This window comes from Chiloscyllium punctatum, chromosome 12 (assembly GCF_047496795.1).
Source record: "Chiloscyllium punctatum isolate Juve2018m chromosome 12, sChiPun1.3, whole genome shotgun sequence".
Lineage (NCBI taxonomy): Eukaryota > Metazoa > Chordata > Chondrichthyes > Orectolobiformes > Hemiscylliidae > Chiloscyllium > Chiloscyllium punctatum.
The window spans coordinates 48,246,574-48,271,849 of NC_092750.1; the positions used below are offsets into that span (position 1 = coordinate 48,246,574).

At 38.3% G+C, this 25,276-nt stretch overlaps 1 protein-coding gene across 3 annotated transcripts in view; it reads left to right on the top strand.

The window, feature by feature from the left end:
• LOC140483843 (microphthalmia-associated transcription factor-like) overlaps nucleotides 1-25,276 on the top strand; it is a 293,041-nt gene that overhangs the window by 1,295 nt on the left and 266,470 nt on the right. The gene's annotated exons all lie outside the window — the stretch shown is intronic.

Genomic DNA, 25,276 nt, shown 5'->3' on the forward strand with positions numbered 1-25,276 from the left:
AGGATTGACATTTAAAAAAAAATTGTTGTCACTGGTTCTTTGTGGCTCAATCTCATCATTGGTCATATCTTTGGATGGTTGCGAGGGAACATTCAAAACTGTATTATGCCTTATTCAAGGCTAAGCAATTCTACAATCAGTGGGTCAGATCGTATTTGTCTAGCCCTGTCATGTCATCGCTGAATGGTGGTGAACAATTAGACATCAACATGAGCTGGAGACTTTACAAACATGTCCATCTTCGATGAAGGGGACTTCCAGTGCAAAAGTCAAGGCTGACACATTCGCAGCCATCCTCACCTAGAAGTATGGAATGGATGATCCACCTTGTCTGGCACCTGAGCTCGCCAACATCACAGATGCTAATTTTCAATCATTTTCATTCAGTCCTGTCTAACCCACCACCTCATTTGTGGTTTTCTTTTTAAGTGAAGTGCCAAGCCCTGCAATGAGGTGTGTGCCCATCAGTGATTGCGGCTGGGGGAAGAGTACGTGGACATTCAGTGATTAAGGGATGTCCAATGGCGAGCAGCAAGAAGACAGTATTATGGTGGTGTGATGTCAATGCCACCATCTGCATAAATTCAGCTTGCCAGTGGCCACCTTTGCCTGCTGTCTTGGCATTGGCAACATACACACTCTCAGAAAAAAACAACTGATTGCACTGGATACCTCAAAGGCTGTTGATCAATAATATTGAAGACTTGTGTTCCAGTGCTAGCCATGTCCTGAACCAAGTTATTTCAGTACAGCTATAACACTGACACATATCTGACAAGTGAAAAAAAATCATCAAATATGTCCTGTCTACAAAGAAAAAGACAAATCTAACCCTGCCAGTTATCACCCTATCAGTCTACTTTCATAGAAGAATAGTGGAATTCCTACAGTGTGGAAACAGGCCATTCGGCCCATTGAGTCCACACCAAGTCTCTGAACAACATCCCACCTACAACTCCCCCACTCTATCCATGTAACCCTCCATTTCTCATGGCTAATCTCCATAGCCTGCACACCCCTGGACACTATGAGTAATTTAGCATAGCCAATCCAACTAACCAGCACATCTTTGAACTGTGAGAGGAAACCGGAGCACCAAGAGGAAACCCACACAGACACGAGGAGAACGTGCAAAGTCCACACCTAAAACAGTCACCCAAGGCTGGAACCGAACCCAGGTCCCTGGTCCTGTGAAGCAGCAATGCTAACTACTGAGCCACCATTCAATCAGAAAAATGATGGAAAGTGTCATCACTAGTGCTACAAGTATCACTTATTCAGCAATATCTTGCCTTACTGATGCTTAGTTTGAGTTCTGCCAGGACCCCTGGGCTCCAGACTTCATTACAGCCATATTCCAAACATGGACAGAAGAGGTAAACTCAGAGCTGAGAGTGACTGTCGTTGATACCAGTGCACCATGTGGCTAAGTGTGCAATCAAGGAGACTTGGCAAAATTGAAATCAATGGGAAACAGGGTAATAGCTCCATTGGGAGAAAGTGAGGACTGCAGATGCTGGAGATCAGGGCTTAAAAATGTGTTGATTGAGTCATACTTAATGCAAAGGAAAGTTGTTGTTGGATGTCAAATCATTCTGAGTCCCAGAACGTCAATGCAGGAGTTCCTCAGGTTAGCAATCCTCCTGTCGTGAGATCAGAAGTAGAGGCACTTGTTGGTGATTTCATTGCTCAGCAGTATTTGCATTTCTTCAGTTACTGAAGCTATATCTGTCTCTATGCAGCAAGATATTGGTGACAGTTCAGGCTTGTGGCTAAAATAGACAGGTAATAGTTGTGCTCCACAAGTATTATGAAACTACCATTTCCAACATAAATATATCTAACCAGCTTCTTTTGACATTCAGTATAATTGCCATCTCTGAATTCTCCTCAATTGTCATCCTGGTGGTTATGATTGACTAGAAACTGAACTGACCTAACCATTTAAATATTGTGTCCATAGATCAATTCAGGGATGAATAATATATTCCTGACTCCCCACATCCTCCCCACCACCTTCAATCTCCAAATAAGCAGAGTTGTGGAATTCTCAACTTACTTGAATGAATGCAGCTCCAACAACACCAGAAGCTTGACATCATCCTGGACGAAACTGCATACTTCACTGGACTCTCATCCACTACCTTCAGTATTCACTTTGCTCACCACCGGTGTACAATGTTTACTATCTACAAGGTGCACAGCAGCAACTCATCAATGCTACCTCATCAGCACCTTTCAAATGTATGACCTCTACCTCCTAGTATGACAAGGATAGCAGATCCATAAAGAGATCACTGCAGTCTGCAGTCCTCACTTTCTCCAGAGAGATCACTGCCTACAAGATTTCCCCAGGCCACATGTCATCTTGACTTGGAGCTATATTCTTTAATTGTGACTGGATGAAAATCCTGGAACTCAATGCCTCACACCACCGTACTTACACTAGGTGGATTGCAATGGTTCAAGAAGGTAACTCACCAAATTCTCAAGGCGAGCAAATGTTGGCCTTGTCCATGATGCCCATATTGCATGCAAGAATAAAAAAGGACATGCTTCACAAATACGAGTTTGCCTAGGTCCTTTGCTGTAGAAAGTAGCAGCGTGTGTTATTTTTGCCAGTTTGCCACTTTACAAGTAACTTTTTCTGGTTCTGCTTATTTATAAAGGTTTTCTTGTTGGGAACATTGTACTCATTCCTTTAAAACTGTTGTGCTTTGATAGGAATCAGTTTGTAGCCAAATGTTAGAGAGCTGAGAACTAAAGCTGCGATCTACCCTCAGCCTGAATTACTGCAGTATAATAATGTTTTCCGCTGCAGATCAGATCACATTGGGTTTTAAAAAGCTGTGCTATTTTGGTGAAATTTTGCCAATAGATCTGTACATCTGAGATGATTTCAGTTATTTCTATGACAGATGTGATTAATTAACACAAGTGATTGTTTGCTTCTACCTGTCTCTGGGGACAGATGTACTTTTCCAGGTATTTCTACACCTGCTTCTGGCAGCATAATCTTTTGGTGGCAACAGTTTTGTTGTTCTTAAAGTAAAGCTTTGCAGCAGTGAGCTGTGTTTTGCATCGTTAGAATACACCCTAGCAAATTATGTAAAACTAAAAGGATTTAGTGTGTCAGTGTCATTTAGGTTTGGTGAAGGGAAAAGCAACGTAACCTATGGAAATGTATTGTCTAGTTTAACAATGATATTAGATTCATTCACTCAGCTTGTAGAGCATTGAAACATGAGTCATCCATTCAGTCAATTGAAACTGTTCTGTGAAAATACATTTTAACAAATTTAACATTACAGTAACATCTTGGAGAGTCTGAGTAAAAAAACGCCTTCACAGTTAGTTTTAACAACTTCTGAACAATGATTTGAATTCATTTTACTTTGTTGACCTCCCTAATATTTAAGTTGCCAGTGAAAGCACTTTGTCATTTTCCCCACAGTTATCTGTCTTCACCACCACTTCTGTCCCTCTTTTGCCAAATCCCTAAATCATGCTTCTCAGATGTTCTCTAAATTCCACTTCAAACAACCAGCCATTCAGAGTGCACTATGTTATGTTGTCACCCAAAGTGAGGCCTATCATCATTTTTGTTTCTGAAAAGATGGAAAGCTTGCTTTAAAAATAACAATCTCACATACAACTGTCACCAATACCATCACTCTCCAGGTTCTTCACTTTCTCCCTGCCCATGCACAATCTTCTACTCCAGAATTCTCTTGTTCTGACAACTTAGTCTTCGGGACCTTGTCAGATCTCCAGGTTTATATCTCCCTCCATCTCTTTGGAAATCTTCTTATGCCCTTTTTTGTCATGTGCTCCCCTCTAACCCTCTAAGATTATTTTGCATCATCCCTTTGCATGATCACTTAAATAAAGTGCTGTCTAAGTGGAACTGCAGAAGTTATTGAATGTCAAGAAGTGTTGCAGTTGTATGAATTAGCCACCATGTGGCTTTTTCTTAGGCTGAGCAAATTAATTAAAAGTATGAAGTTATGATATTAAGTTAGATATGAATTCACTTAATTCCAGTTAGGTGAAAATCTGTGGTTTAGACAAAATTCTCTGTTCATGTTCTTTCATAAAATATAAGTTATAATATTGAAATACATGTGTAACAAATACATGCTCTGCAACAGCAATATATATTGGTCTACTTTCTGTTTGGGCAGCTTTACAGATGTAGGAGTTTTATTCCCCAGACTTTTGCATGTTAAGGTACAATCATTCATGAAAATGTTTGTGCATTAAAAATTAAATATTATAATTATCTGTGTTTAAACAGTTTGTTATTAAACATAGCAATAGGTAGAACATTGCAGTTTGGTACTGAATCTTATATTTTACAGTTGTTCATAGATAATCATTTACTTATTGCTCGCTTTTGAGGAATTTCATTTTATACAGCTATCTAAAGGTTATGCTGTGTATATGTTTGTTTTTACTAAATGAAACATTAGAGACTAACACAAATGATGTAACACCTACTGCTAAATTAAGATTGAAGGTTATCTGGATTTATCTTCAATCTCTAGGCAACCAAGCAGCACAAAATTAGTTTGCAAAATGCCTGAGCAGGCTGACATTTTCTCTGACCATAGGGAAATGCTATGAAGTATCAGAACTTCTATGGCAATTTTCAATACACATCTAATTTACTGTGCTGAATAAAAGACAGAAAATTATCTACAAAATTCATAGTACAGTTCAGTTATGGATTCCCAAATTGTAGCCTAACCTGGGCAGTGCAGTAAATAGCAACTTATGCAAACTAATCAGGATTGATTGGAATTTTTTTCGATGCTGAGTTTTGTCGTCAGTTAGTTATTCCCTGATATAAAATGGACATTTCAACACTTCCATGCTGAGAAACACACAATTCTGCACAACGTTGAGGACTGTTTTAGAAAATATGTGAGAATCTTATACAATCCCCAAAGCTTATTTTGCATTTGAATTGTAGTGAAGTACATTTTTGAATATATTGTGCAAGGTTTTTTAAACATGTATTCAGAGGTTTATGCTGAGACTCATTGGAGTTTCTTGGTTGATTTCAGATTGTTCTCAGATATTTTAGTTAAAATTTGTTTGTAAGGAAATAACCGAAAACATAAGTCAACTACACATTTAAAAGAAAAGGTTATGTATACGTTCAGGGAATGACAGAACTACGCCGTATAACATTAGTAAGCACAGAAGGAGGCCATTCAGCCATTTGAAAGATCTACACAGTTAAAATGCGAAATAAATACAAATACATTCTCAAAATTGGATTTTATTTTTCTTTAGTTGATTCATTCTACAGGGTTAGTGCGAGTTTAGGAGAGTAGCAACTTTGCTTGCTGGCTCTTTTGTCCCATTTTTAATTCCACGTCCAGTTTTTTGGCAATTTTACTGATCAGTTCTGTGCAATGAGACTTTCTGATTGGATTGAGATTGCCAATCGAATTATAAATAGTGCTGTCTTTTTGATGGGGTGTTAAACTAAAGTCTAATCTACATGTTCGATGGATTGTCTGTCAGTCAGCCAAAAAGCCCACATGATGCAATTTGATTCAGCAAGGAATTCTTGATGAGAATTTCATTTCTCCTTCAGTTACGTTTTGGTTTGTGGTTGGCCATCCATGTTACTGTTTAGTGTGGAATCTTGCAGGCTAAAATAGCTCTTTGTTTGATGAAACTTTCAAATTAATTCCTTGAGTGTGTAGCTATTCCTGAGAGAGACATGATTTGTTCCTGCATAGTAAAGGTATATTTGCCTTTTTCCTAACTTGAGGAATACATGGTTGTACGTGCTTGAGGTGAAGTTGAAAATTGCAGTCAGTTGATTTTAATGGTGTTTCCTTTTGGCACAGTAAAGTCAATGAGAATGTCACAACTGCTTCAAAAGGGAGCAGCTACACTGGGGTAAACTGTAAAGCTAAGTGCCTTAATATTGGGAGTCAGTCATATTTCTGGCCATCAGTAGACTGAGCGGCTTTATTTGGACAGACCCGAAAAGCAGTTTTATACTCTTGCAAACTTCTTGGCGAATGTAGATTTGGCATAAGTAATGATATTGTTTCACAGGATTTTTGGCTGCAATGCAATTCATTGTATGTTTAAAAATGAATTTGATTCGACATTGGCTTGAGCTCTGAGGCACTATGTATATTTTCGCTATGTGTGTTTTACATTTTATTTGAGTCATTAGATCAAATAAAGATTGTGTTTGAAATTCCATGTGCACCTTATGTGCATAGATGTGCAAACATTGCAAATGAATCATACAAGATGTTAGTTATATCCTTCTTAACCTTCAGACATCATATTTGTCAAAATAGGATGGGTTCTGAACTCAACTGTGCTAGTGCTGGCCAGTCTCAGCTGGTAGCTTGTACACTGGCATATTTTCTACATAGTGATAACTACAGCAATTTAACTTTTTCATTACCAAGGTGGCAATGAGAGGGATCTTGCTGAAGAATTGTAATTAAATAATTGCTGTATTAAATAGATTATATCAAATACCAGTGAGACTGAAGGTATAGCCAAAAAAAAATGAGGTCAGCGTGTTTACTGTTTGCTGTCAGAACCAAATTTGCTTTTATTTAAAATCCAGAAATCAGATTTGAGGAGAAATTATTAAAATCCTTAGCAAATTTTATTATTTACAGAGTCTTGTCATTATATGGTATTCTTTTTGACATTAGAAGTATAAATAATAATTGCAAATTTGTTATTTGCACTAATTCTAAAACCAAGGTAATGCACAATTGGGCTTCTTGAAAGATACACATTTATTCATGAACAAAAGTCTGGTGGGTGTGAAGAGTGAGGTAGTGATGGGGAAACCCACAGGTCCTTTTCATTTGGAGGTCCTGTTGCTACTTATTATTGTTGTCCACTTCTGATCACTGCCTGGCAGCCATGCAAAGTTACAAGCTAGAGTTGGCACCCATTATGGATCATCTTGAAAAAACAAGAGAGATTAGATCTTGTTAGGGTCATGGCTTTTTGGCAGAAGGGATGTTGCAGCCCTAGTTAGAGACTAGCCATTGGAAAGAAAGGATGGATCAGGGCTTGAAGAAATGGGGCCAACGCCAGAATACTGAGGTGAGGCTGAAAAGGAGCTGTTTGGTTGTTCCTGACCTCTAGCAGTTCTGTTAAAGTATTTACATGCTGGATCTGTCAGTTTCTGTTTGCCTCCATTCCATTCTTGGGCTTTCTGAACCCTGCGAAATACAGCCTGCAGCTGTTCAATTTAAATTCAGTTCCCCAGGAGAGGCAAACTCCTCATCATCCAGGAAAGTGAGAACAGTGACAGGTATCATGTTGTACTTAGATGTTGTGCTCATGATTTTTAACTTTTAACCTCTCCCTTTCATTGCAGGCATTTCATATTGTTAGTAAGATATTTCTTTTTGTGAACCAGGTTGTAATGTTTTCGGAATGCATTCTTTGGTACATTTCTGTTGACCGAGCATTCTAGGAGGGAATCTGTCTCTTACCTCCAGATGTTGCCTGTTACCCAATGGACCTCCTTTACCTCAATTTGTCAATATTATTGAAGGCTGTACTCAACGTGGTGATTTTGAAGGTGAGAATGAGTGAGGCAGACAGTGAGGGACTGTTATGCTTAGTGCACTGAGCTGCCATTTGCTTTATAGTGAAATATCAAAAGGAGAGGAAGGTAAATGAAATAGATCTGATAAAATCTTGATTTTAATATTTTCATCTTGCTTTTTAAATACTTTCAGAGCTTCCATACCTCCCAATGTCTGTAACCTCCTCCAGATCCATCACCTTCTGAACTAAACATGCCACTGATTCTTAGGAATCCAAGATTTCTACTATTCCAGCTTTAGAGGTTGTGGCTTTAGTTGTCTAGGCCCTAAACTTTGAAGTTTCTACTATTCTCTGCCTTTCTGCAACTATCTTTTCCTTCAAATTGCCGCTTAAACCTTTCCCTTTGACTAAACTTCTGGTCACTTTGTCTTACTCTGCCTTCTTGTGAGTTGGGATCAAGCTTTTTGTCTGGCAACTCTCCTGTGTTGGACTTTGAGATAGTATTTAAGGATCTTAAAATTATTTAGTGCTTTTGCTGTTCTTATGAGAAGCCTCCTGACATGATCTTTGGCAGAATGCGTTTCTTGTCATTGTTGCTTCATTGTTACCAGTCAGTGAGTAAATAGTGTGAGAAGATGCAGTGGCAAAAATCTATTTCCAGAACATTGCTATCAGTAACATTTGATACTTTCAGTATATGTGGCAACCGAGGGATCAAGGATGTTAATTTGTGATAATCTAATTGTAGTGAGCCACAATTCTAAATATTAATATAGAATGTTTTCTGTATTCCACTGTCACTCCTCCTCCACATTGTACCATCTAAATCAAAATGTAACTCTTGGAATTGTTAAAAAAATTGATTGTTACTGAATACAGTTTTCTATTATCATGGGAGACAAACCATCTTGATTCAGACATATAACAGTCTGGCAAGTTCACTTATCACTTGCCTTCAGTGAAATAACAGCTTGGATTCAGAATTTCATTTTTTTTTACTTTGTTTTCCTTGATTTTCTGAAAACTTGTTTGAATATTTAAATAGGGGTAATGTACATCATTAACTCAATTGCCATTACTTCTCGCATTTTGGTTTGCTCCTCTGATTAAGAATATTACTTCTCTCCCTGTCCCTTTCCAAATTTCTTCTTTTTTTTGCCTTTCCTATATTACAACAATGATTACATTTAGAAAACAAATCCTATAGGCTTTAAAAGACTTCAGGACTATGAGCATAGCTACATAAATACATGTCCTTTTCTTTTTTAATCAGCCCATTCAGAGATGTATCACATGTCTCTGGAGCAGGTCGGACTTGAAACCAGGCCTCCTGGCTCAGACGTAGGAAGTATCTTTTTCTTTACTCACCTGAAGGCACTGATGCTCGGTGTTATGTAATTGTTCAGGCACAAACTGTCATCCAGAACCTTAACTTAGTGGCTGTTATGAGGTTACACAGGGAGTGTTGGCAGGCTACATCAACCTGAGAAGTGCCATCACAAAGCCTGATCTGTTAACTGCTCTATTACACATGAATTATTCAGCAAAGGTTGAGGCCAGTAAGTGACAATTAGAGCTCAGAACATGTTTCCTTCCATTTGCCATCCCAACCCAATGGAGTAGTTGTGATTACGTTAGGTAAATTAATTCAGACTAAACCAAGAATTAAAACCAGTGTCTTCAGATTTTCTTAAAACCATTCTACACAGGTCAGAGATATTATTGGAATTAGTGTTTTACCATTTAGTTATGCTGTATGTCAGTGCACAGAGATTCTGTTCACCAGGCTACTAGATGTTTTGCTGTCCTTTGTGTAGGGCTTCCACCTGCATTATTCAACACTCAGGTTGACCATTTGTATTGGAGCCTCTTTCTTGTAAAATCTTGTTTTACTTCTCTCTGCTTGTGCTTTGGCACTCTGCACTGTGATAACAGTCGCTGATGGAATAATCTCAAATAAGCTAGTTACTTGCATGACTGAAGTGCTGTTAGTTCCTGTCTGTCCAAACTAGTTGAGATGTCAGTCGTCTGAAATTCAATTTAAAATGTTGAAAGGAGGGTATTTTCAAATAGCATAGTGTACAAATTAGATTATGTGCTCCAAATAAAGGCATGGTAATGCAGTAATGATAGATGAGTGGAAAATCCACTTCAATGGATTAGTTTGAGCATGCAATAGAATGGTGAAGCATGACCCAATTTAGGACAAAATTCTATGTCCGTGTTTGAAACAAAAATTATCATGAATGTAAGTAAATTTAAGTTAGTGCTCTCTTTCTGTGGCATGCTTTTTGGGGATCATACAACATAAAGACAAAATATTTCTACAAGTTTGACAAAAATAAGCGCATGTGAATCGTTACTATAAATTTTATTTTCCTGCTTAAGCTGCAAATGCTCACTCGCAATCCCTCTTTGTCACTCACTTGCTTACATAAGCTGTCTTCCAACCTCCTTGTGTCTCCTCATTTCCCTGTAAGCACCCTGTAAGAGTCTGATTTGCTTGGTTTTTTCATTGAGCTGTTAATTTTTGGCAGCTTACTAGTTTAACTAATCATCACCAAATTGCTCCCTGTGTCATATACTAGTGAATACAGAACTAGAAGTTTAGATCAGGTAGATAAATGCATGCCTGGTGCGAGAGAGAGGGTTTTAGATTCCTGGAGCTTTGGGACTGGATCTAAGAAGGTGGAATGATAATGTTATTGTGCAGTTGTCTGCTAATACAGCTAGGGAGAAGTTAAACTAATTTGGCAGGTGAGTAGTAGTATAACACCAGAAGGGAGAAGGGGAAAGGAAACATAGTAACAAAGAAAATAGGAGGATGAAGTGGCCATTCAGCCCTTTGAGCTTGCTCTGCCATTCTTGGCTGACTATTTCAGCAGCCTATCCCCACTTTTTCCCTATACTCTTTGTTTCCTTTCGCCTTAAGAACTATATTTAACTCTTTCTTGAAAACAGGATTCAGAGAAAAGATGGATTTGCAGTTACAGCATGTGTAATAAGGTCTAAATTAGGGCTACAGTGCATGAGTATTAATGCACAAAGCATGGTAGTTAGACTTAGTGCTACAGATAGCTCAATTAAAAATATAATGCTGTGGTGATAACCGACATGGGTCAAAAAGAGGCAAGACAGGATACTAAATATTCCTAATATAAGGGGTGTGTTTTTGTGTTATGCTTGAGAAAAGCCAGTGTTTCTAACTGGCAAAACACACCCAGCTCATAACTTATCTTGGTCTGAGGTTTTGTTTTTTCCATCCAAACTTCAGGTTTGAATTTGTGTCCTGAGGCAGGCTGATTAAAAGTCCACCTTAGTTCTCTGAGGTGGTTACCAGTTCTGAATAATGTCTGTATGCCACCTCCATGCTTCTTTAGATCCATCAGGCCTCTAGATCTCCTTTACCATTTGTCCAATATGCATAGTCCTCAGGACCTATGTAATAACTGTAGGAATTATTTTAATTGCAGGTGAAAGAAATTTAAACATGTTATAGTCTAATGAAACTCTAAAACAATAGTTGTTGAACTATAAAGAAAAGACGTACAGGATTCTGCAAAAAAAGTTTCATCCTTTTATGTAGTCATTCGTTTGTTTAAAGAACCAATCGTTTTAATTTGAAATTATATGAAAGTTAAATTGTTATTCCAGCCTCTTAAAACATTCAGCTGTTCCACTGAACAGTTGTGCCAGCACACCATCTGCTGAGCTAAGTAGTCTACAGCATTTGGGACTCAGCCAAATATTCATAATGGCCACAGCTGTCAAGTTGCTAGCTTTCTGCTCTAAGACCCTGAAACTGAAAGACTAGATGGTGTTATATTTTTGTTTCAATGCTGATAGCCTGCCAGTCAATGGAGAGTGACAGGTGGTTAGATTGTCTTTGCATGAGCAGTAGGGCAGGTACTTTTCTGAAAGCTTGAGCATTGTGTACAGTTAAATAACAGTACCAAACATAAAGGGAGAGTTTCCTATCCAATTCTTTTACAACTTTAAGTGTATTATGGCAATTGCATGAATGGAGAAAACATGTACTGTGCTGTTGAATATCAACTTCACTTTGCTGGACAGAGTCCAATGGTTAATCATGGCATTCAAAACAGATAAACTTAAGAATACAGCATCTTATGGTGACCTTTTAAGGTGTCATATTATTTTACAGTTTCCTGTCAGCATCTCTCAGACTCCCTAGAAGGCTCAACTCCCCTTCCTACAAATCCTTTTAAAGAGATGCTTCTTATAAGGGTTTCCAAAGCTATGCCAGCGCACATATAAGAACAGCAATAGGCCATTCAGCCCTTTGAACCTGTTCCATCATTCAATAAGATTGTGGCTGATCTGTGGCCTAACTCCAAAATAGTGTGTGTGAGGAAATCCAATTTTCTTTGTGGTCCTCACTTGACCCTTGGGCATTTTGCACATTAAACATTTTCACGCTCATGCAAAGACCCCCCCCCCCCAACCATCCTGAAATGCTGTAGACTCAGAAGGCAGAGAAAGATTATTTCTCCTGTTTACAAAACAAAACTTTGCAAACCAAATCGCTGCTTTCATTGGGAGGTGAGATTCCAGTACAAATTTTTCAGAAACTAAAATGGGGAAGGAATGAGGGAGGTGACAATGTTGATCATTGAGCATATTACAATGTTGGAGAGGGAGGATGCATGGCAAGCGTTAAAGAAAGAATGTTTATTAACTCAAACCAAATGCAATCAATTTATCAACCTACTGAGCATATTCTATAGGTGATCAACTAGTAGAACAGATTTGAGGAAATCAGTTTATTGCAAATACTGAGGTGGTTATAATGCAGATTTGAATTATCGTAAATGAAGTGCTAAATGATACAGTAAAGGCTGGGTGGGGGGAGGCTTCTGAAGCACATTCAGAAAAATTTTGTATATTTCTGTGCTAATGAGGAAATTCTAGGAAATGAATGGATCAAATGTAAGTAGGGGTGCATTTATGCAGTGGTGATCATCACAAGAGATTTAGGTTAGCTTTGAAATTGTCCCTTCCTCAGTAAAATATTTTAATCTAGATTGTTCCCTGTCATTTTACAATGTGCTGAGAACACGTTCAACTCTGGCAAGTAGCAATCAAAACATTAGCAGGCAATACAATAACAAAACATTGGTTGCCTCTAAAGAGGAACTGGGTCTAGTTTGCCCCCACAAGGGGAAAAGGGAAGAGAGAGCATATCCAGACTCCCTGGATAATGAAAGAAAGAATAGATGGAGCAATAAATATGATGTATCTGACAAACATCGAGTTGATAATAAAAGTGAGGTGGTTGGTGAAATTGTCAGCTATTCCCAGTGTCCATGACTGGCTACTGCTCTGTGCTGGTAATGCTGGTTAGTCAAACTAGTGCACACTCACCACATGACCATTCCAACCAGCTGAAGTGGAGTTGCCAAGCTAGAAAGCAAAATTTAGACATCGCTAAGGAGTGGGGAGATTCCATCATCGACCATTGAAGAAATTTTGGTAATGTGGTTCATGGCAAGAGCATTTCAAGAAAAATTCAAGGTTCAAGAACATTCCCATTCCTGGTTCAAACCTGCAGGAAAGTGCAGTTGTCCTGGTAGAGTGACTGGGCAACAAGGGGTTTACCTGCAGTAATAGTCTGATTTCATTCCAGACAGGGCAATGTCTTCCATGTGGTAAGCAGTAAGCTCGATAGTTAGAGTAACAGTGATAGATGATTGGCTGCAAAACGGTCTTGCTCGCGTCCTGAATAAGTGCGCACCATGATTTCTAATGCTAATGAAACCAGACTGTATACCAGATTGCTCTTTTATGTGTTTCATCTATGGTGGAAAGTGAAATAAGAAACCTGTCAGTGCGCTAGTCTGTGCCAACATGGATGACACTGAAAGGCTGCTTCTTGTGATAGGAAAGTCCAAGAAGCTATTGCAAACGTCAAGGCGCTACTGCTGCAATATAAGGCTAGCAATGCCAGCTGGATGACATCCAATGTTTTTGAGATGTGGATTAGGAAAGGGGAAAAAAATATAACAGCAGAAGAAAATGATCTATAAAGATTGGCATCATTACACGCAACTGCCTGGTGCGTCTCAACATCACTGACCTTAAGTGCCAAGCTGACATTGGCCAGACCTCAGCCAGAGGAGGAAATTAGGAACTTAAAAAAAACTACCAATCACTCAGGCTGTTGAGGTCATTAATAAGGTCAAGAAACAGCCCAAATATTCTAGAAGTCATGACCATGATGGAGTACTGTAACAGATGATGATGGAAGCTACAGTCACCGACTGCTTCTGTCACACTGCATTTATACAGGCTAAACTGTACAAAACACTGAGAATGAGGAATTTAGTGAAGACAGCAGTTCCGACGATCAGACGTTTTGCTTGCCTGTAGGAGACTGATTGTGCAAATTTCAGTGAAGACAACTTGGGAATGTATGTCAGGTAGATGACATCATAAACTGAACAATGAAACCTAGCAAATGAGATACTTGTAGATGCAGAGCATTCTTTAACCAATGGGCTAGAGGAAGCCAATAACCTTGAAAAGTCGAATGAACGCTTGCCCACTCTTGTTTCTGTTTCCCTTTCTGAAGCTGCCAAGGCCATAAGATGCTCTGGGAGTTTGCATTTTAGCATAAAAATGTGGAAAATGTGTTTAACTTCATTTACAATATGGGGGATTCTATCCCACTCATGTGAAAGCAACATGTTAAGCTGAAAATCATTGCAGTCTTTGTAGAGCCAGCTCCTGACATTTTTCAGTGCCTTTTTCTGTAAAAGTGAGGCCATTATAAGGTATGAACAAATTGAAAAATGAAGACTTTTTAAAAATAGATTTACTCTGTTACTGTTTTCATTTTGTTTTGACATGGAGTGTATATGTTGGCACATTGCATAAGAGTTTCTTCGCAATATCAAAGATCCACTGAACACATTTTGTGATTGAGCCCACTGTGAATTGACTTATCATGATTTTACTCTAAATGTCTGTCTGACAAGCTAGATTATAATACATAGTTAGCTATGGTACATTTTGAAAACAAAAACACTAGGTTTCAGGTTTTACTTGATAACTGAATGAATTCAGATTGTGCAAAATGTTAGATCACTTTATATAACTGAATGAATTCTGTTACATAAATTGATATAGTATTTTGCACAAACTATAGTTGAATGACTAGAACAATAAACTACCAGTATTTAGATGCATGTTGTATTTATTATAAATATTTATTATCTTGGCTCCATATTAGAAAACGCTTTGTATAGCTTTCTTGTTGACACAATAAGTAACAATATGCAGAGTTTCTTCTAGTTGTTTCTTTACTTGTTGTAGCATAATATTAAACCAGTTAAGTTTTGCGGCAGCCTGTTTTGTTATATTTCAGTTGTGTTCTCGATGTGTACGTGCGGCATGCACTGTCCCTGAATGTTTTTGCTAATCCCATCGTAAAAACCAAAAGAGTTATCAGCAATTTGTTATTGCTTTTGCAGCACTTAACTTTTAAATAGTGCTTTGAAATGACACTAAATAGTTGATACCACACTTACTCATTCTTAACTGTTTTTGTCTTCCTGTTTTAATTCCGTTTAGTTCTTTTTAATATCCTTTAACTGTTTTCCTTGTTAGCTGCAGTGGTTACTTGCTTTGCTAGCTGAACCTAGTGCTGCTAGAGAAAGTGATTGTTAATGTTTGAACTCAGAAATCCCAGGCTTCTGTTCACTCCAAGTTATTGCACTCAGCAAAGTGCCAGTGTTTGACTAGCTGCCAATGCACCAGAGTTTAGGCAGGTCATACAGACCTGAACAGGATGTTCCTCACCAGCTATTAACAAATGCAAGCCACAAATATCTTGGATGTGAATTGGATCATATTTACTTTTGGGCTCTGTTCAATTTCTATATGATGTGAATGGTGCATGAAGGCTTTCATAACAATATTTGTGCTTCTAGTATAAACACTTTGACTGGGGGGAATGACAGAATGTGTGAAATAATGTTGGTTCTCCACAGATGGGGAGTAGTTATCAATTGTGGTAATCAGTATAAAAATAGCTGCCAGGTTTATTTGCACTCTTTGATACAGCTGGTAAATTGGCTGCTGTTAAAAGAACACATGCTGACAAATTCTATTTTTAGTTGACATGCCTATGTTTATATATAAAATTTTGCTTATTAAATTAGAAAAAGATATATAGGCTAGTACTTAGCAGTACTTTTGCTGAAATTGCTGTTTTTTTCTCATTTTGGCTGTATCAGCAAATTCTTGGCATTGAAGTGGTTGGGGACAAACAGCAGAGATGCTTGATAAGTTTTCGATTGTTCACACACTGAGTTACATTCACTTCCCAATCTGGACTATTTTAGGATATTAAGTGTGTCTCTGAAAACATAGCAATCGCACAGCTTTACCTTACAAAAGGTATGTTTTAGTTGGGATCTTTTCAACTTTCTGTTTTGGATCTGAATGGAACTATATGCAGGTCTAGTTGTTTTTAATAAGTAATGATATAATTATTTAAAACTAAACCATAGATTATTTTTTCATTAGATTATGGCATCTTGATGTGAATCATATTGCAAAGAGCATGTGTTTGTTCTTTTCTACTGCGTTCGCTCTTTGGATGATATATCCCATTGAGAATGAAGGATTCTAAGAAGGGGATAAGCCAACCATGTTAACCAGGGAAATTAAGGGTAGCATTGTACTTTTATTTTCAAATTTAATGTTGCAAAATTAATGGTAAGCCAGAAAATTGCAAAAGTTTGAAAAACCAACAAACGATTACCAAAAAAAAGATGGAAAATAAATAAGGGTGAAATTGCAAGTGATATCAAGATTGTCAGCAAGAGCTTATTTAGGGTAGCACAGTGGCTCCGTGATTAGCACTACTGCCTCACAGTGTCAGGGAGCTGAGTTTGATTCTACCCTCTGGCACTCTGGGTGGAGTTTGCATATTCTCCCTGTGTCTGTGTTAGTTTCCTCCGAGGGTTCCAGTTTCCACCTACAGTCTAAAGATCTACAGGTTAGGTGAATTGGCTATGGTAAATGCAGGGTTACGGGGGTAGGTCTGGGTGGGATGCTGTTCAGAGGGTCAGTGTAGACTGTAGGAATTATATGATTCTATAAAGAAATAGATAGGTTAGACTGAATATATGCCTGTTTTAGAACAAGTCTTGAAAAATAATGAAAACCAGGAAATGGCAAAGGAATTGAATGAGTACTTTGTGTTAGTCTTGATAGTAAAATACACCAATAGTATTTTAAAAATATTAAATAATCAAGGGATAAAAAGGAGAAGAAATAAACACCACAACTAACTGGAGAAAAACTGCTAGAGAAACAAATGGAGCTAAAGATCAATATGTTCTTTGGACCTGATGAGATGTCTCCCTAGAGAATAAATAAGTAGCTCGAGAGGTGTTGAATGCACTGGTAGTAATCGTCCAAGAATCCTTAGATTCTGGAAAGCTCACGGAGGATTGGAAAGTTGCCCATGTAACAAAAAAGGAAGGAGACAAAAACTAGGTAATCTAGTTCAGTTAGCTTACTGTCTGTTATTGGGAAACTGTAATTCTATTATAAAGAATGTAACAGCAGAACATTTGGAAATATGTAATATGATCCAGCAGAGTAAGCGTTGCTTTGTGAAAGGGAAGTCATGCCTGACAAATTTATTACAATTCTTTGAGGCTGTAACAAGCATGATAGATAAGGGGGGGGACCAGCAGATGTAATCTATTTGGATTTCCAAAAGACACTTGATAAGATACCATTAACAAGGCTACTTAAAAAGATAAAACTCTATAGTGTTGGGGTTGTATGTTTCCATGGATAGAGGATTGGCTAACTAATAGAAGTCATAGTTGGATAAGAGGGGGCAATTCAGGATGGTAACCTGCAACTAGTGGCGTGCTACGTTTTTGAGCAACTTCATATGACTCCTTTTTGGATCTATACTATTCTTACTTACATTTGTTCAACATAATTGGGCCCCTTTTCCTTTTGCAACTTTGCACCTGATAAGGATGTGTAACACATGCATTAATTTCTTAATTATTAAATACTGCCTCTCCACAACCATATATTTTAGTAAAGTTGCCCAGTGTATTGCAGCCAACTCATATCTTGTATCTTTATAGTTTCCTTTGTTTAGATTTCGGACTCTAGCTTCAGACTGGATCACCACTTTCTCTCCCAATAGAGAATTATAAGATGTTATGGTCACACTTTTCACAGCAAGATTATTAATTAAACCACCTTACTGCACAATACCAAATCTGGGACAGCCTATTCCCTAGTTGGCTCTTCAATGTATTGTTCTTTTAATAAAAAAAAAGCACATACTTCAGGAATTCATCCACTACCATATTATGGCTGTTTGGTTTGCCCAGTCTTTATGTAAATTTAAGTCACCCATGATTACTGTTGGGCCCTTGTTACACCCATCTCTAAAATCTGATTACTTCTGTTCTCTACCTTATTTGAAGACCCTTAGACAACATCCAATAATATTGTTGATCCATTTTTGGTCCTTCACTGATTCAGAAAATGTTAATATGGAATTGATGCCCTTTTGTTTTGATTTCATCCTTTATTCACAACCGTGCCCCACCTCTCTTTTTGTTTTTCCTCCTAAATATTGAATACTGTTGCATTTTCAGTCCCCAGTTCTGGTCATCCTGCAGCCAGGTCTTCATAATTGTAACCATATAGTATCCGTTTACAGGTTTGTGCACTGTTATTTTTAAAAAAAATCTTATTGAAAATGCTGTGTGCGTTCAGATGCAGTACTGATTTAGATTTGCCTTTTTAAAGCTTATACTCTTTTTAATACTCTTATTTGTTGCTAAATTTTGTTTCATCTACCTTTTGACTTTTGCCCTCTATTTTCCTATCTTTCATTCCTAACTTTATTTTACTTTGTTCGGTCTCTCTGCTCTTGTGCCCATCCTTGTGCCACTCTAGTTTATAAACTCCTCTCCACAGTGCGAGCAAATGTTCCTGTGAGGTTTTTGGCCTTGCACTTGCTGGAATGCAACACATTCAACTTGCATATGTTCGACCTTTTCCAGAAACAGTCACACTGTCTGAGGAATCAAAATCCCTCCCTCATACACCATCTCTCCAACCATACATTCATCCAATTTGTTCTCCTGTATTGGGTCTCATTGGCATGTGGCACTGGGAATAGTCCTGAGATTACTGCCTTTTTTTGAGGTCCTGGTTTAAAATTTATTTCCTAACTTCCTATGTTCTGTGTGTAGTACCTCACCCCTTCTGTTTCTGATGTTGGTTCTGACATGGACCATAACCTTGGCTGTTCATCCTGCCCATTCAGAATGTCTTGCAGTAGCTCAGTGGCATCCTTGGCCCTAGTTCCAGGGAGACAACAAACCATTCTGGTGTCATAATGTAACTGCAGGAATGCCTATCTATTCCTCAAGTGATAGAAATGATATTGCTCTTACATTCTCTTCCCCTCACCCTTACAGATGAGCCAAGTGTGGTGCCACAGATTTGGCTCTCACTGACTTCCCTTCAGCAGCATCCTAAATGGAAAATCTGCTACGGAGAGGGAGGTGGGCCTGCAGGGCTCCTGCACTACTTACCTGATGCTATAATTATTCTAACCCATTCCCTTTCTGCCTACACAATCTTTACCTGCAGTATGATTACCTTACTATGTATGTTATCCACAAAGATCTCAAGATGCCTCAAGAGACTCCAGCCATTACACCTGATGTGAAATATAGATTTTGTTATCTGCAGCTGGAGATAGTTCCTGCACACATAGAGATCATGAATACTGGAAGTGTTATAGTTTCCTGTACCACAAAGAGAGACATTACAGCTGGCATTACTCCTTTCCATTTACTTGCTCCAGTTTAAAGAATATGAAATTATACCAGAAACTTTACTTTCTTTATAATACCTTAAACATTACTTAATCTAAATTAAAGATCAGTGTTTACTTTAAAGATGGTTCAATAGCTATATTCATCCATGAGCCACTGCATCTGCTCCCCTGTTCCTCACCAATAAACTTGTGGTTTTCTTACGTTACTTGATTTTCTTTCAAGCTCAGCTCTTCCACCTGTCAAGAGGTTTCTCGCAGTTCCAGCTTTCTCCGCTGGATGCTGAGTTTATAATTTAGACAATAATTAATGATTTAGTATTTAGGGAGAGGTGATGATCTAGTGGTGTTATCACTGGACTGTTAATCCAGAGACTCCGATAATGTTCTGGGGAGCTGGGTTTGAATCCCACAATGGTAGATGGTGGAATTTGAATTCAATTAGGAAAAAGAAACTGGAGTTAAGAGGCTAATGATGACTGAGAATCCATTGTTGAAAAACCTATCTGGTTGACTAATGTCCTTTAGGAAGGAAACTGCCATCCTTACCTGGTGTGGCCAACATGTGACTCCAAACCCACGGCAATGTGATTGACTTTTTACTTGCCTCTGGGCAAATAAATTTTGCCTGACTAATGACACCCTCATCCTGTGAATGAGTAAAGAATTAATTCTGTCACATTAGCAGAACAAAGTTAAATAGCAATGTAATTTAATATGTATGATTTAAATCCAATCTCCATTGATCATAATTCTCACTGACACACAGACAGACTGGCATACACAATTTGGGGATAAATTTTAAAGAAAAATAAAAGAATTATAATTTACCATTTCTATAAACAGTTTCAAATGATGACTGACAAGTTTTCATGCAATCCTTGGATTATGAGTTATTCACAGGCACAACTATATATCTAATTTTGAAGTTAGAAGTGAATGTGAACAATTTCAGTAGACTTCCATAATTATTTAATGATTTCTTACAGGCTGGGATACTTTTCTCAGAACATTCAACAATTCTTTAACTGGACGGAGAACGACAAAAAAAATCAGTGGTCAATCCCAAGGCTTTTTAAAAATTGCTCTGCACTTGTCAAATATAGTCTGAACAGGCTTTCTTCTCTCTCTCTTTCTAAAAATCAATTTTCTGTGGTTGGCAGCTTAGCATCATTCCTTCGATTGACCAACATGACATCCAATCAGCTGCTAGTCCTTGGTTTGGCAACACACTCAGTGCCACAATCATTCACAGTGTTCATTATTTCAGTAATTAACTTACATTATCTTCCAGTTGGCAATAGCAAACATCTGATTCTGTTATCTTTTTTTTGAAAACATGCTGCTGTTCAAAATTCAACTAACCTCAACTTCAACTTTTAGTTTCCTCGAAAAATGTGAGAAAATTAAAAGAAATTAGTGAGGGTCTCGACAGTCTCCAGGTGCTCCTTTTGCCCACCCCAGTCATCATAACATCACCTGCCACCTTCAACAATTTGTATTTATAAACCTTATATGTGGAGCTACTCCTGCACCCCCTTTAACATTTGTACAGACTTGGGGGTATCACAATATGTTTCGCTCCAATCTGAAGAATAGCTATTCTTTGCTTTCTGTTTCTTCTCCACATTTATTCCACAGACTTCAGATTTTGAATAGTTCTATTGTGTGGTACTTTACCATAGATCTATTGAAAGTTATATATAGAATGTATGAAATGACACAACAAAACTAATAACCATGAATCCAAGGGACATAGCTTTTAGAAACCAGAGAACCTCTTTTGGTCCTTTTGAGCCTCCTCCACCATTCAATAAATTCACGGCTATTCTGGTTGTGTAACCTCAACTCCACGTTTTGTCTGCTTCCCCTTAATCATCAGCTCCCTGTATCTAACTCAGCCTTGAATAAATTCAGTGACTCAGCATTTCCCATTTTTTGGGGAAAAGCATTCCATAGAATAATAACTTTCTGACAGAGAAAAAATGACTACTTGTTTGTTAAAAGGGAGTTCTCTCATTTTTAAAGTCTGTGGGTTCTAGTGTCCCCCACAAGAGAAAACAACTTCCTAATATCTACTCTGTCGTGTCACCTCAGGATCTTGCATGCTTCAATATGATCACCCACAACGTTTTGAATTCCATTTGGCACAGGTCCAATAACTTCAATCCTTCTGTCATAAGCTAAGCACTTCATACCAAGAATGTTAAAAATCACGCTGCAGTGTTCCGAAAGCTAGTATTTCCAATTAAACCTGTTGGACTATAACCTGGTGTTGTGATTTTTAACTTTGTACACCCCAATCCAACACCGGCATCTCCAAATCATGAATACCAAATCATGAATGAGTTGAGTGAAACTTCTAAGCTGCTTCTCATGTAAATATGTATTTTTTTCCAAATGAGGTTGTGAAACATCTTTACTTTTATGCTCCATTTTCCTCACAATAAATATCAAGCTTTCATTTTCTTTGCTAATCACTCACTGTGCCATAGCAACTTACATGATTCACATTCCAGAACACCCATGCCCCGCTGGACTATTAAGTTCTACAATTTCTTCACATTTCCATAGCTTCTCTATTTTTCCTGCCAAAGTGGAAAAAAAATTACATTTTCACAAATTAAACCACGTCTGGCATTTATTTTAACTATCTAATCTCTGTAATTCCTCTTGACAACTTGCTTTCCTATCTATCTTGATGTCATTGACAAGTTTAGTTACTGTGCATTTGTTCCCGCCATCTAATTTGTTGATACAGATGGTAATCTCTGCAGGCTGTTATTGATTAACCCAGGACTTCCAAGTGACAATTAATTTCCAGATTATTTTCTGTTGGATATTCCCTCACCACTGATTTTTGGCAAAGTGGCTTGCAGTTACTTGATTTAGTCCTTACTCTGTCCACTGTCTTGTCTATTTTTGAGTAGAAGTGTAACACTTAGGAACATGGGAACAGCCCTAGGCCCTTGAGTTTGTTCTGCTATTTAATGAGAACATGGCTGAATTGTGGTCTCACTCCATACATCTGCCTTTGGCCCATATCCCTTAATATCTTTGTGTAACAAAACATAATCTATCTCAGATTTAGAAGTAACAACTGATCTTGCATCAATTGCCATTTGTGAAAGAAATCTTCAAACTGTAACCAACCTTTTGTATGTAGAAATGTTTCCAAACATCTGTTCTGTCTAGTCCTATGTTTAGACGATGCCCCTAGTTCTAGAATCCTCAACCTGTGGAAATAATTTATCTTTACCTATGCTTATTTTTCCTGTTAATATCTTGAAAACATCGATCAGTTCACCCCTTAACCTTGAAAATTCTAGAGAAATCCAGCTTAATTTGTATAATATCCCATCATCACCCCTAAAGTCCAGGTATCATTCTTGTAAATCTATGTTGTACTCCCTCCAATGCCAATATATCCCCTCATCCTTTGGTTTCATTCCCATATCTAAAGAGAAATCGAAGATTTTGGCCAGAGCCACTAACATTTGCATTCTTAGTTGCTTCAGCTACTTGGGGTCCAGACAATTTGGATCATGAATCTTTATTACTTTGCATGCTCCTAACATTCCAAATACAGGTAAGTTAATAAACGTGTTGTGTTTTTCTCTGGATAATGCACCATTTTAACAAAGGCCATAATTTTCTGTGAATTGGGAAGTTGCACATAGTGGGTTGGATCCCAGAAAAGCACAAAAGAGAAAGTTTCCTCCCCTGGTGGAAGATTTTCAAAATACAGGAAATCGGTTTTGGATAGCAGGCTTCCATCAATATTTTGGCTGAATGCTGATATATACCAAAATGACTGTCCAGTTGTGTATGGTTGTCCACAGCTCAATGCTTTGGTGAATCCTGTCTGTTCCTTCAGCCTCATGATGTTTGCATAAGTTCACTTTTCCTTCAGTCTTTTAGCCAGGATATCAAACCCAGAGTGTGTATATATACTTCATATTAGTTCATGACTCCACTTTACAAATCAGTCACATGTAACCAGCATATATCATGCTACTTTGAGAAAATCACTGAAGAGATTATTGGGGTGCTTAAGCAACAGCTCTGCTCTCCTAGTTGCTCTGGAGGAGTCTCCTGGTCCTTTCTGTCTTGGTACCCTGATTCATAGTTGACTGCCTCATCCTCCACAATCTGGTCATCAAGTAGACACAGGTTGAGATTTGGTGACTGTGTTAGGAGATGGAAGGGACCAAGTTTTCCTCAAATCTTCTTTCGGGTTTGTCTTGAACCCAAGCACAGAAGATTCTTCAACTTCTGAGTGTCCTACATCCTCTCAGGTTAGGGACCATCAGTATTCTACAATTTGAGAATAAAATCCATTGCAAAACAACATAAAGTTATTTCCGCCAAAACATCCAAAATTCCATTTTAAAATCAACCTTCTGCATTCCCTTAGTACCTAGGTTGGGAATACTTTGCCTGGCTGACTGCTGCTTAAGTGCTACCTGTAGCATGGTGGTTTGTTTTCATTGGAAAGTTGTAGATGGCCTTGCAGGCATGCCCCTGAGAACTTGGACTCCTCCATCTTTGACACGTGAGGCAGCGGGCTAGACTGGTTGCCTGACAAGTAGTTCTAGGGTCACCAGTGGAGTGACAGTGATAGTACAAATGTTTTCATCCCAAGAGTGGATAATAGGCTTGTCCTTCGCAGATCCACTGCCACTGCTTTGGGTCAGTGTCTCAGCAGTTCTAATAGTCTGAAAGAGCACTGATTGATGGACTCCTGTAACACATCTTAGGTTTGGCTGACAGCAGTTTGAGCATTTTTGGCAGTAGGTTGCGATTTCATGACGTCAGTCTGAGCTTTGATTGCAGCACTTGGATATTGGCGGCTTCTTCTCATCTTGCAGTGGGTGGTCAGGCATTGGCCATCAGATAGTGCAGCAGGCTAAGAGCTGCAAGTGTTCCTATGGTAAACCTTTTACTAAGTTGAAACGCTAGACTCTTCCATGCTCCAAGACTATCCTGGCAGGATAGTCAATAAACTAAGCACTTCCTTGGGTATGCTAATTTAGCTTTCATTTTCAGACTGTTTTGCCAAAGTCCTCATCTGAGACTTCTAAACTGAACTCTTGTATGACTAGCCCCGTCAGCTCTCCATCCCATTGGAGGTGGAACTGTACAATTCTATCCCTGTAACCTTTTTTAAAGATTACAAGCCACTGTGAAATATGTGCAGTGCTAGTTCCTGAGTTGGTGATTGCAGACATGAGAATGAGTGACTTCTGTTACCAGTCTTGATGTGTTGTTCTTGATTTCCAACTCCGCAAGGTGCTGGGATGAGATAGGGAATCAAGTGAAGCACGATTTACAGCTTGAGCAGAAAAATTGGAACAGATTGTATGAGTGCAGTGTATATTGATATTGGGTTAGGTGGGAAATACCATTATCTTCTATGATCTGAGCTCTGCTGGCTCTTCTAAATGACAGCTAATCCTGATGACTACCCTCTCTTTTCTGAGAGGGTCAGGATGTGTAGTTGTGCCCATGTCCTGTTTATTAGATACCACTTGTGAATGTGTGCCACCTGGTTCTGCAAGAAATAAATACCATATTTATTCTCTAACAGAGTAAGTGGGTAATATGACTGACAGTGTTTACATGTTGAGATGTGGGTGTGAAGATGGCAGCAGTGCCAAATGTATGACAGTGAAGTGCAGCTGTGAATGTGAGCTATAAATTATATTTGATAGAGAATGTTGGTAGCTGCTTGGGTGTGCAGCGCATTGAACAGTGTACGAGGCTACTAGACCACTTGTAAGGAAATAGCATTTTCAAAAATTTTCAGTGGCTTTGACCACTTGTGGGAAGTAATCTAAATTAGTTCAGTGCGACATC